This window comes from Mytilus trossulus, chromosome 9 (genome assembly GCF_036588685.1).
Source record: "Mytilus trossulus isolate FHL-02 chromosome 9, PNRI_Mtr1.1.1.hap1, whole genome shotgun sequence".
Lineage (NCBI taxonomy): Eukaryota > Metazoa > Mollusca > Bivalvia > Mytilida > Mytilidae > Mytilus > Mytilus trossulus.
Window position 1 is genome coordinate 22486827 of NC_086381.1, and position 12210 is coordinate 22499036.

Genomic DNA, 12210 nt, shown 5'->3' on the forward strand with positions numbered 1-12210 from the left:
ATTCAGGCATGTAGAAGATACCCTAAGCATTAGTCTGAGCTATAAAATACCTCAATGGCATGTCTGGGCGGTGCTGGGGGTAGATTTTCACTATAATTGATATTTGCCTTTATGTTGGTTTTCTTGGTTTTTATGATGGTTTTTCGTGTTTTTCGCTTAATGAGGTACCTATTTATGTTGGAAAACACATGTTAAAGTTAGCCAAGGCCTTTACGGTAAAAACGACACCTTGTATGGACCAATGGCATGCTCAGTTTTGTCTCTACGGTGAAAGGATCCGGAGTAGGTATGGTCAATATTGGCGTCTGGCGATCCAAATAAGGGGTAGGTGTCGATTAAATATTTTCTTGGCTTACGTTCACATATTTAAGTATAAATAAAGATTCACGCATGTAGTAGACACCCTAAGCATTAGTTTGAGCTATAAAATACCTCATTGGCATGTCTGGGCGGTGCTGGGGGAAGATTTTCATTATAATTGTCATTTGCCTTTATGTTGGTTTTCTTTGTTTTTATGATGGTTTTTCATGTTTTTCGCTTAATGAGGCACCTATTTACGTTAGTAAACACATGTTAAAGTTAGCCAAGGCCTTTACGGTAAAAATGACTCCTTGTATGGACCAATGCCATGCTCAGTTTTGTCTCTACGGTGAAAAGATCCGGGGTAGGTATGGTCAATATTGGCGTCTGGCGATCCAAATAGGGGGTAGGGGTCGATTAAATATTTTCTTGGCTTACGTTCACATATTTCAGTATAAATAAAGATTCAGGCATGTAGAAGATACCCTAAGCATTAGTCTGAGCTATAAAATACCTCAATGGCATGTCTGGGCGGTGCTGGGGGTAGATTTTCACTATAATTGATATTTGCCTTTATGTTGGTTTTCTTGGTTTTTATGATGGTTTTTCGTGTTTTTCGCTTCATGAGGTACCTATTTATGTTGGAAAACACATGTTTAAGTTAGCCAAGGCCTTTACGGTAAAAACGACACCTTGTATGGACCAATGCCATGCTCAGTTTTGTCTCTACGGTGAAAAGATCCGGGGTAGGTATGGTCAATATTGGCGTCTGGCGATCCAAATAGGGGGTAGGGGTCGATTAAATATTTTCTTGGCTTACGTTCACATATTTCAGTATAAATAAAGATTCAGGCATGTATAAGACACCCTAAGCATTAGTTTGAGCAATAAGATACCTCAATGGCATGTCTGGGCGGTGCTGGGGGAAGATTTTCACTATAATTCTCATTTGCCTTTATGTTGGTTTTCTTGTTTTTTATGATGGTTTTTCGTGTTTTCCGCTTAATGGGGCACCTATTTATGTTGAAAAACACACGTTAAAGTTAGCCAAGGCCTTTACGGTAAAAATAACTCCTTGTCTGGACCAATGGCATGCTCACTTTCGTCTCTAGGGTGAAAAGATCCGGGGTAGGTATGGCCAATATTGGCGTCTGGCGATCCAAATAGAGGGTAGGGGTCGATTAAATATTGTCTTGGCTTACGTTCACATATTTCAGTATAAATAAAGATTCAGGCATGTAGAAGACACCCTAAGCATTAGTTTGAGCTAAAAAATGACTCAATGGCATGTCTGGACGGTGCTGGGGGAAGATTTTCACTATAATTGATATTTGCCTTCATGTTGGTTTTCTTGGTTTTTATTATGTTTTTTCGTGTTTTCCGCTTAATAAGGCACCTATTTATGTTGGAAAACACATGTTAAAGTTAGCCAAGGCCTTCACGGTAAAAATGGCACCTTGTATAGACCAATGACATGCTCAATTTGGTCTCTAGGGTGAAAAGATCCGTGGTAGGTATGGTCAATATTGGCGTCTGGCGATCCAAATTGGGAGTAGGGGTCGATTAAATTTTTTTTTGGCTTACGGTCACATATTTCAGTATAAATAAATATTCAGGCATGTAGTAGACACCCTTGGCATTAGTTTGAGCTATAATATACCTCAATGGCATGTCTGGGCGGTGCTGGGGGGAAATTTTCAGTATAATTGATATTTGCCTTTATGTTGGTTTTCTTGGCTTTTATGATGGTTTTTCGTGTTTCCCGCTTAATAAGGCACCTATTTATGTTGGAAAACACACGTTCAAGTTAGACAAGGCCTTTACGGTAAAAATGACACCTTGTTTAGACCAATGACATGCTCAGTTTTGTCTCTAGGGTGAAAAGATCCGGGGTAGGTATGGTCAATATTGGCGTCTGGCGATCCAAATAGGGGGTAGGGGTTGATGAAATATTTTTTTGGCTTACGTTCACATATTTTAGTATAAATAAAAATTCAGGTATATAGTAGACACCCTTAGCATTAGTTTGAAAAATAATATACCTCAATGGCATGTCTGGGCGGTGCTGAGGGAAGATTTTCACTATAATTGAGATTTCCCTTTATGTTGGTTTTCTTGGTTTTTTATGATGGTTTTTCGTGTTTTTCGCCTAATGATGCACCTATTTAATTTGTAAAATACATTTTAAAGTTAGCCAATGCCTTTACGGTAAAAATGACACCTTGTATAGACCAATGACATGCTCAGTTTTGTCTATAGGGTGAAAAGGTCCGGGGTAGGTATGGTCAATATTGGCGTCTGGCGATCCAAATAAGGGGTAGGTGTCGATTAAATATTTTCTTGGCTTACGTTCACATATTTAAGTATAAATAAAGATTCACGCATGTAGTAGACACCCTAAGGATTAGTTTGAGCTATAAAATACCTCATTGGCATGTCTGGGCGGTGCTGGGGGAAGATTTTCACTATAATTGTCATTTGCCTTTATGTTGGTTTTCTTTGTTTTTATGATGGTTTTTCATGTTTTTCGCTTAATGAGGCACCTATTTACGTTAGTAAACACATGTTAAAGTTAGCCAAGGCCTTTACGGTAAAAATGACTCCTTGTATGGACCAATGCTATGCTCAGTTTTGTCTCTACGGTGAAAAGATCCGGGGTAGGTATGGTCAATATTGGCGTCTGGCGATCCAAATAGGGGGTAGGGGTCGATTAAATATTTTCTTGGCTTACGTTCACATTTTTCAGTATAAATAAAGATTCAGGCATGTATAAAACACCCTTAGCATTAGTTTGAGCTATGATATACCTCAATGGCATGTCTGGGCGGTGCTGGGGGAAGATTTTCACTATAATTGATATTTGCCTTTATGTTGGTTTTCTTGGTTTTTATGATGGTTTTTCGTGTTTTTCGCTTAATGAGGCACCTATTTATGTTGGAAAATACATGTTAAAGATAGCCAAGGCCTTTACGGTAAAAATGACTCCTTCTATGGACCAATGCCATGCTCAGTTTTGTCTCTACGGTGAAAAGATCCAGGGTAGGTATGGTCAATATTGGCGTCTGGCGATCCAAATATGGGGTAGGGGTCGATTAAATATTTTCTTGGCTTACTTTCACATATTTCAGTATAAGTAAAGATTCAGGCATGTAGTAGACACCCTAAGCATTAGTTTGAGCTATAAAATATCTTAAACGCATGTCTGGGCGGTGCTTGGGGAAGATTTTCACTATAATTGATATGTGCCTTTATGTTGGTTTTCTTGGTTTTTATGATGGTTTTTCGTGTTTTTCGCTTAATGAGGCACCTATTTATGTTGGAAAACAGATGTTGACGATAGCCAAGGCCTTTACGGTAAAAATGACTCCTTCTATGGACCAATGCCATGCTCAGTTTTGTCTCTACGGTGAAAAGATCCGGGGTAGGTATGGTCAATATTGGCGTCTGGCGATCCAAATAGGGGGTAGGGGTCGATTAAATATTTTCTTGGCTTACGTTCACATATTTCAGTATAAATAAAGATTCAGGCATGTATAAGACACCCTAAGCATTAGTTTGAGCAATAAGATACCTCAATGGCATGTCTGGGCGGTGCTGGGGGAAGATTTTCACTATAATTCTCATTTGCCTTTATGTTGGTTTTCTTGTTTTTTATGATGGTTTTTCGTGTTTTCCGCTTAATGGGGCACCTATTTATGTTGAAAAACACATGTTAAAGTTAGCCAAGGCCTTTACGGTAAAAATAACTCCTTGTCTGGACCAATGGCATGCTCACTTTCGTCTCTAGGGTGAAAAGATCCGGGGTAGGTATGGCCAATATTGGCGTCTGGCGATCCAAATAGGGGGTAGGGGTCGATTAAATATTGTCATGGCTTACGTTCACATATTTCAGTATAAATAAAGATTCAGTCATGTAGAAGACACCCTAAGCATTAGTTTGAGCTAAAAAATGACTCAATGGCATGTCTGGGCGGTGCTGGGGGAAGATTTTCACTATAATTGATATTTGCCTTCATGTTGGTTTTCTTGGTTTTTATTATGTTTTTTCGTGTTTTCCGCTTAATAAGGCACCTATTTATGTTGGAAAACACATGTTAAAGTTAGCCAAGGCCTTTACGGTAAAAATGACACCTTGTATAGACCAATGACATGCTCAATTTGGTCTCAAGGGTGAAAAGATCCGTGGTAGGTATGGTCAATATTGGCGTCTGGCGATCCAAATTGGGAGTAGGGGTCGATTAAATTTTTTTTTGGCTTACGGTCACATATTTCAGTATAAATAAATATTCAGGCATGTAGTAGACACCCTACGCATTAGTTTGAGCTATAATATACCTCAATGGCATGTCTGGGCGGTGCTGGGGGGAAATTTTCAGTATAATTGATATTTGCCTTTATGTTGGTTTTCTTGGCTTTTATGATGGTTTTTCGTGTTTCCCGCTTAATAAGGCACCTATTTATGTTGGAAAACACACGTTCAAGTTAGACAAGGCCTTTACGGTAAAAATGACACCTTGTTTAGACCAATGACATGCTCAGTTTTGTCTCTAGGGTGAAAAGATCCGGGGTAGGTATGGTCAATATTGGCGTCTGGCGATTCAAATTGGGAGTAGGGGTTGATGAAATATTTTTTTGGCTTACGTTCACATATTTTAGTATAAATAAAAATTCAGGTATATAGTAGACACCCTTAGCATTAGTTTGAAAAATAATATACCTCAATGGCATGTCTGGGCGGTGCTGAGGGAAGATTTTCACTATAATTGAGATTTCCCTTTATGTTGGTTTTCTTGGCTTTTTTTGATGGTTTTTCGTGTTTTACGCATAATGAGGCACCTATTTATGTTGGAAAACACATGTTAAAGTTAGACAAGGACTTTACGGTAAAAATGACACCTTGTATAGACCAATGACATGCTCAGTTTTGTCTCTAGGGTGAAAAGATCCGGGGTAGGTATGGTCAATATAGGCGTCTGACTATCCAAATTGGGGGTAGGGGTCGATTAAATATTGTCTTGGCTTACGTTCACATATTTCAGTATAAATAAAGATTCAGGCATGTAGTAGACACCCTACGCATTAGTTTGAGATATAATATACCTCCACGGCATGTCTGGGCGGTGCTGGGGGATAATTTTCACTATAATTGATATTTGCCTTTATGTTGATTTTTTAGGCTTTTATGATGGTTTTTCGTGTTTTCCACTTAATGAGGCACCTATTTAAGTTGGAAAACACAAGTTAAAGTTAGACAAGGACTTTACGGTAAAAATGACACCTTGTATAGACCAATGACATGCTCAGTTTGGTCTCTAGGGTGAAAAGATCCGGGGTAGGTATGGTCAATATTGGCGTCTGGCTATCCAAATTGGGAGTAGGGGTCGATTAAATACATTTTTGGCTTACGTTCACATATTTCAGTATAAATAAAGATTTAGGCATGTAGTAGACACCCTAAGCATTAGTTTGAGCTATAATATACCTCAATGGCATGTCTGGGCGGTGCTGGGGGAAGATTTTCACTATAATTGATATTTGCCTTTGTCTTGGTTTTCTTGGCTTTTATGATGGTTTTTCGTGTTTCTCGCTTAATAAGGCACCTATTTATGTTGGAAAACACATGTTAATGTTAGCCAATGCCTTTACGGTAAAAATGACACCTTGTATAGACCAATGACATGCTCAATTCGGTCTCTAGGGTCAAAAGATCCGGGGTAGGTATGGTCAATATTGGCGTCTGGCTATCCAAATTGGGGTTAGGGGTCGATTAAATATTTTCTTGGCTGACGTTCATATATTTCAGTATAAATAAAGATTCAGGCATGTAGTAGACACCCTAAGCATTAGTTTGAGCTATAATATACCTCAATGGCATGTCTGGGCGGTGCTGGGGGAAGATTTTCACTATAATTGATATTTGCCTTTATGTTGATTTTCTAGGCTTTTATGATGGTTTTTCGTGTATCGAATCCATAATTCGGATATGTACGGACTTTCATCCATGTGAACCTAGAGTAATGTTAATTCAATTCATCAGGATATTTCAAAACTTTTGTCACTTATGAGATTTACTACTACTATAAGTTGTCATTAAAGGCTAATACACCAAATTTAAATCCAATAAAACCAGATTTTAATTATTTTATTATATGGCTATAAATTATTCGCCATGTCATTTGGTAAAAACAAAGGAAATTATTTTGTTAAAATATTTTATTTATTGCGGCAAAAATTACGAGAGGTGATTATAAGGCTTAGACTAGCGTCCATGTAGCTTAATATATTTTATTTTTATTTTCTTCTTGTTTTCGGTGTATTTGGTCTCTTCTTTTTTTTTGGGGGGGGGGGGCATATTTGTTTGTTATGACCTTATTGAAAATGTAGACTTATGAAAATAATCCAGTGTATGCAAAAGAACTTAGTGGCAATAAAGCATAATCTGGATTGGTCCAGACTTTTATCTCCGGTCCAATGTAAATTAAAAAATTTTGTGATTTTTCGCTCCGGATATTTCCGGACTTGTACCACCGGTCTGAGGGAATTTAATGAGATTTTCACCAAAAATCCGGAAATATCCGGACTTTCAAACCCGGTAAAAGGTAAACCAACAAAGTTATTACTATAACCACTCCGTATAATTACACTCTTTTTTTACCAGTCTGAGGGAACTTGAGATTACCACCCATAATGCAGTTATGTCCGGATATTCAACGGAGGTCATAGGGAATATTGCGAAATGATTATCATATCACTTCCGATATTCAGGACCGAATATTTAGGCAGTCTAAGTACGCTTATTGAGATTTCTTTCTTAAACTCGTATTTGTCTTGGCATTAATCTTGGTCAAATAAAAACCTGCAAAATTGCTTTTATACCACTCCGGATATTTCCGGACTTCTTTATCCGGTCGGAGGGAATTATTGAGATTTCCACCTATAATACGTATACGTCTGGACTTTCGTCCTCAATCAAAGGGGAACAAACGACATTGTGTTAGTAGTTTACCACTCTGATTATTTCCAGACTTCTTTCATCGATCTGAAGAAATCAATTGAAATGTCCACCCATGATCCGGTCATATCTGAATATTTATTGGAAGTGAAAGGAAATCTAGCAAAATTGTTATTGTACTACTCCGGACTACTTTCGCTAGTCTGAAGGAACTTATTGAGATATACATAGGTAATCCGTATATTTCCGGACTTTCGTTCATGGTCAAAGATAGAGAAAACGACGAAATAGTCATTATACCACTTCTTTCGTCGGTCCGAATCAACTTATTTGGATTTCAATCCATAATCCGGATATGTCCGGACTTTCATCCATCGGAACTTAGAGTAATGTTAATTCAATTCACCAGGATACTTCAAAACTTCTGTCACTATTGAGATTTACTTCTACCATAAGTTGCCATTAAAGGCTAATACACACAATCTAAATCCAATCAAACCAGAGTTTAATTATTTTATTATATGGCTATAAATGTTTCGCCATGTCATTTGGTAAAAACAAAGGAAATTATTTTTGATAAAATATTTCATTTATTGCGGCAAAAATTACGAGAGGTGATTATAAGGCTTAGACTAGCGTCCATGTACCTTAATATATTTTATTTTTATTTTCTTCTTGTTTTCGGTGTATTTGGTCTCTTCTTTTTCTTTTGGAGGGGGGGGGGCATATTTGTTTTTTATGACCTTATTGAAAATGTAGACTTATGAAAATTATCCAGTGTATGCAAAAGAACTTAGTGGCAATAAAGCATAATCTGGATTGGTCCAGACCTTTATCTCCGGTCCAATGGAAATTAACAAATTTTGTAATTTTTCGCTCCGGATATTTCCGGACTTGTACCACCGGTCTGAGGGAATTTAATGAGATTTTCACCAAAAATCCGGAAATATCCGGACTTTCAAACCCGGTAAAAGGTAAACCAACAAAGTTATTACTATAACCACTCCGTATAATTACACTCTTTTTTTACCAGTCTGAGGGAACTTGAGATTACCACCCATAATGCAGTTATGTCCGGATATTCCACGGAGGTCATAGGGAATATTGCGAAATGATTATCATATCACTTCCGATATTCAGGACCGAATATTTAGGCAGTCTAAGTACACTTATTGAGATTTCTTTCTTAAACTCGTATTTGTCTTGGCATTAATCTTGGTCAAATAAAAACCTGCAAAATTGCTTTTATACCACTCCGGATATTTCCGGACTTCTTTATCCGGTCGGAGGGAATTATTGAGATTTACACCTATAATACGTATACGTCTGGACTTTCGTCCTCATTCAAAGGGGAACAAACGAAATTGTGTTAGTAGTTTACACTCTGATTATTTCCAGACTTCTTTCGTCGATCTGAAGAAATCAATTGAAATTTCCACCCATGATCCGGTCATACCTGAATATTTATTGGAAGTGAAAGGAAATCTAGCAAAATTGTTATTGTACTACTCCGGACTACTTTCGCTGGTCTGAAGAAACTTATTGAGATATACATAGGTAATCCGTATATTTCCGGACTTTCGTTCATGGTCAGAGATAGAGAAAACGACGAAATAGTCATTATACCACTTCTTTCGTCGGTCCGAATCAACTTATTGGGATTTCAATCCATAATCCGGATATGTCCGGACTTTCATCCATCGGAACCTAGAGTAATGTTAATTCAATTCACCAGGATACTTCAAAAATTCTGTCACTATTGAGATTTACTAAAATTATAAGTACCATAAGTTGTCATTAAAGGCTCATACACACAATCTGAATCCAATCAAACCAGAGTTTAATTATTTCATTATATGGCTATAAATGTTTCGCCATGTCATTTGGTAAAAACAAAGGAAATAATTTTTATGAAATATTTTATTTATTGCTGCAAAAATTACGAGAGGTGAATATAAGGCTTGGACTATCGTCCATGTACCTGAATATAAATTTTCCAAGGTAACACCAATGACGTCGATTTATGACGTCAAGGTTAATTTACTTTTTTCCCCCATTTTTGCCTCGTTTTCGGTGTATTTGTTGTCTTGTTGTTTGGTTAGGGTCACTCCTACATGCAAGAATCGTTTCTTACTATAAATCACTCGAACGTCAGCCAAAAACAATTTAAATCGATCCTACCCGACATACGGATATTTATTACCTCCCGTAGTAGATTTCCATGTTTTTGTGTGTAATGTTAGTATTGTATTGATATAATTATAGATATATGATGAAAATGAAATGAGCGAACATTGAAGTGATGTTTGGCCTAACTAAAATTGTAAAGTTCTTGATTTTTTGAAAACGCGCCAAAAACAATTTTTAATCAATCCTACCTTAATATTTCACACATATAGTACAGTAAAGGGTGTACAACTCAACTACTTGTACATTTTATTTTTTAAGGTATGGTTGTTACTAATTAATTCATCATTTAAGATCATATGTTATATTTTTATATAGAAAATGTTTAAGACATCTTTTATGACAAAAGTAATATAATAAACAAAACCGAGCGTCATTAATATACTGTTTGTAGAATTATTTATATTGAAACATTTTAAACTGATTGTCGTCATCCTTTTCTTTTATGTATTTGTTTTATATAAGGCGTTCTGTGAAACATTTGGGTTGAAATGTGTTGCAGGTGGCAATACTATTATCTTATTAGATTTAAGGTGTTTAAACAACTATTTTGGGGGGAGAATAAAATTTCCACTAAAAGAACATGCGTAAGGTTTGAGCCAAGCTGACATGGTGACCATCAGTCTGATCTTTCCGTTCATAAACAACCATAAAACTCATGATGTCATCTATAATTCATTGCTCAACGTTTCAACTGGGTCTACACAATAAACAGGATGAACGTTAATTGTGATCTAAACACATGCGCTTATTATTACTGTGGTAAGAATATTTTAGATTTTTTTTAAATAATACCATATCTATTTTCCGTTCAAATCTGCACCCATTATTTGCTACTATTTCCCGAAAACAATGTTTCATAACAGAAAAAAATGATTTACAATTAAATCAAGCAAAGAATAACACATTTTAACAGGATGAACGTTAATTGTGATCTGAACACCTGCGCTTATCAATTACTGTGGTAAGAATATTTCAGATTTTTAAAAAATAATACCATATCTTTTTTCAGTACAAATCTGCAACCATCATTTGCTACTTTTCCCCGAAAACATGTTTTACAACAGAAGAAAAAATAATTTACAATTAAATTAAGCAAAGACTATACAAAAACTATTAACCCGTTTTAACTATTTTTAAGTTGTATATTTTATAATTTATATTAAACTATAAAATTAAGATTATATATGTACAGGTCATATCAACGCACAGTTTTTCTGCGGTCTGTCATTTATTTAGATTTAAACCAATCATCTTGGTGGATTCGGTTATATTTTTCGTCTTCGATCGTCCTGAAAGTGAATGAAATATTGGCCACTGCACGTTAAAGTATCAAAACTGAATTAATAGTTCGACTCCGGTCAAATGTGACCAATTGAATTGTTATTTTAATCACTACGGATATGTCCAGATTTCTTTTAACGGTCTGTTAGAGAACGTATTGAGATGTCCATCCATTGTCCAGACATGTTTTAACACCAGAAAAAGGAAACCACCGAAAAATTTAGATGCCATCAAGGCAACGATATTTCTCCACACAAGACAGTTAAATTTAAGGATCGAACAATTATTTGAAACTTTGTACACAGTAAAATGTTTGAAAAGTACGACAACTGTATGTCATGTATATTCTGAACGTTGACAAATTTCAAACGAGTAGCAATTCCTTATAATGAAACCCTGTCATTGAGAAATTAATAACTACAATAAATTGTTTTATTTCTCAGAATACAAATTGCTGTTTTCAACTACAAAGAGAGTTCCAAATTAATCAAATTGTGAAAAAAAAAGACGTGGTAGGAGTGATAACGCTTTACAATAGTCCAAATGACACATAAATTACTATATTATAATTTATGTTAGTATGTTCTGGACCATATGAGTATTTGGACCGTACGCGTACGGTATGAACCGTATGTGTATTTTTTTCAAAATACTCGTGGGGTCTGGACCGTATGTGTACTTTTTCAAAATACTCCTACGGGCTAATTTTAACCAAGTTCACTGATTAGACTAAAATATATATTACAGATCAAGATAACAAAAATTTTATTATGGAAATAAATTAAGTAATAAAAAAATAAGGATTCATATAGACAATTAAATAAATACTTAATTTCAATTAAAATCCAATGTTCAATTATTCATCTTATTCATGTAATTGTAATAAAATTGATTTTTAAAATCCAATAAAAGATATGTTCCAGCTTGAACTAGACCGTACAAGTATACGCATACGTGGCGCATACGGTCCGGACCGTACGCGTATTGTCCAAATACTCATATGGTCACGAGTATACGCATACGGTCCGGACCATACGCGTATTGTCCAAATACTCATGGTCTGGATCAAATTTATTACTTTTTTATTAATGATTTTCAGTAATGATTGATAAGTTTGTAGGGGGATATTGAACATGCAATTATCGCAGCATACTGTTGGTTAAAAGGAAGTAATTAAATATAATTTCATCTAGTTTTAGTGGAAACAACATAATGAACATGGTAAGCGGAGAGTTTGGCGCCCGCTAACATGTTTAACACCGTCGCATTATGTATGTATGGATATGAACTAAGTTAGGAACCTGTTGTTCAGTGTCGTTTGTTGCTAACTTGCTAAGTCACATATTTGCTTTTTGGTTTATTGTTTTGTGTATAACTCTGATTAGTTTTTCTCGATTAAATTGTTTAACATTTGTCATTGATGGACCTTTTATTATAGCTGATAAGTGGTACACGCTTTGATCATTGCTGAACTTTTGTTCTTAATT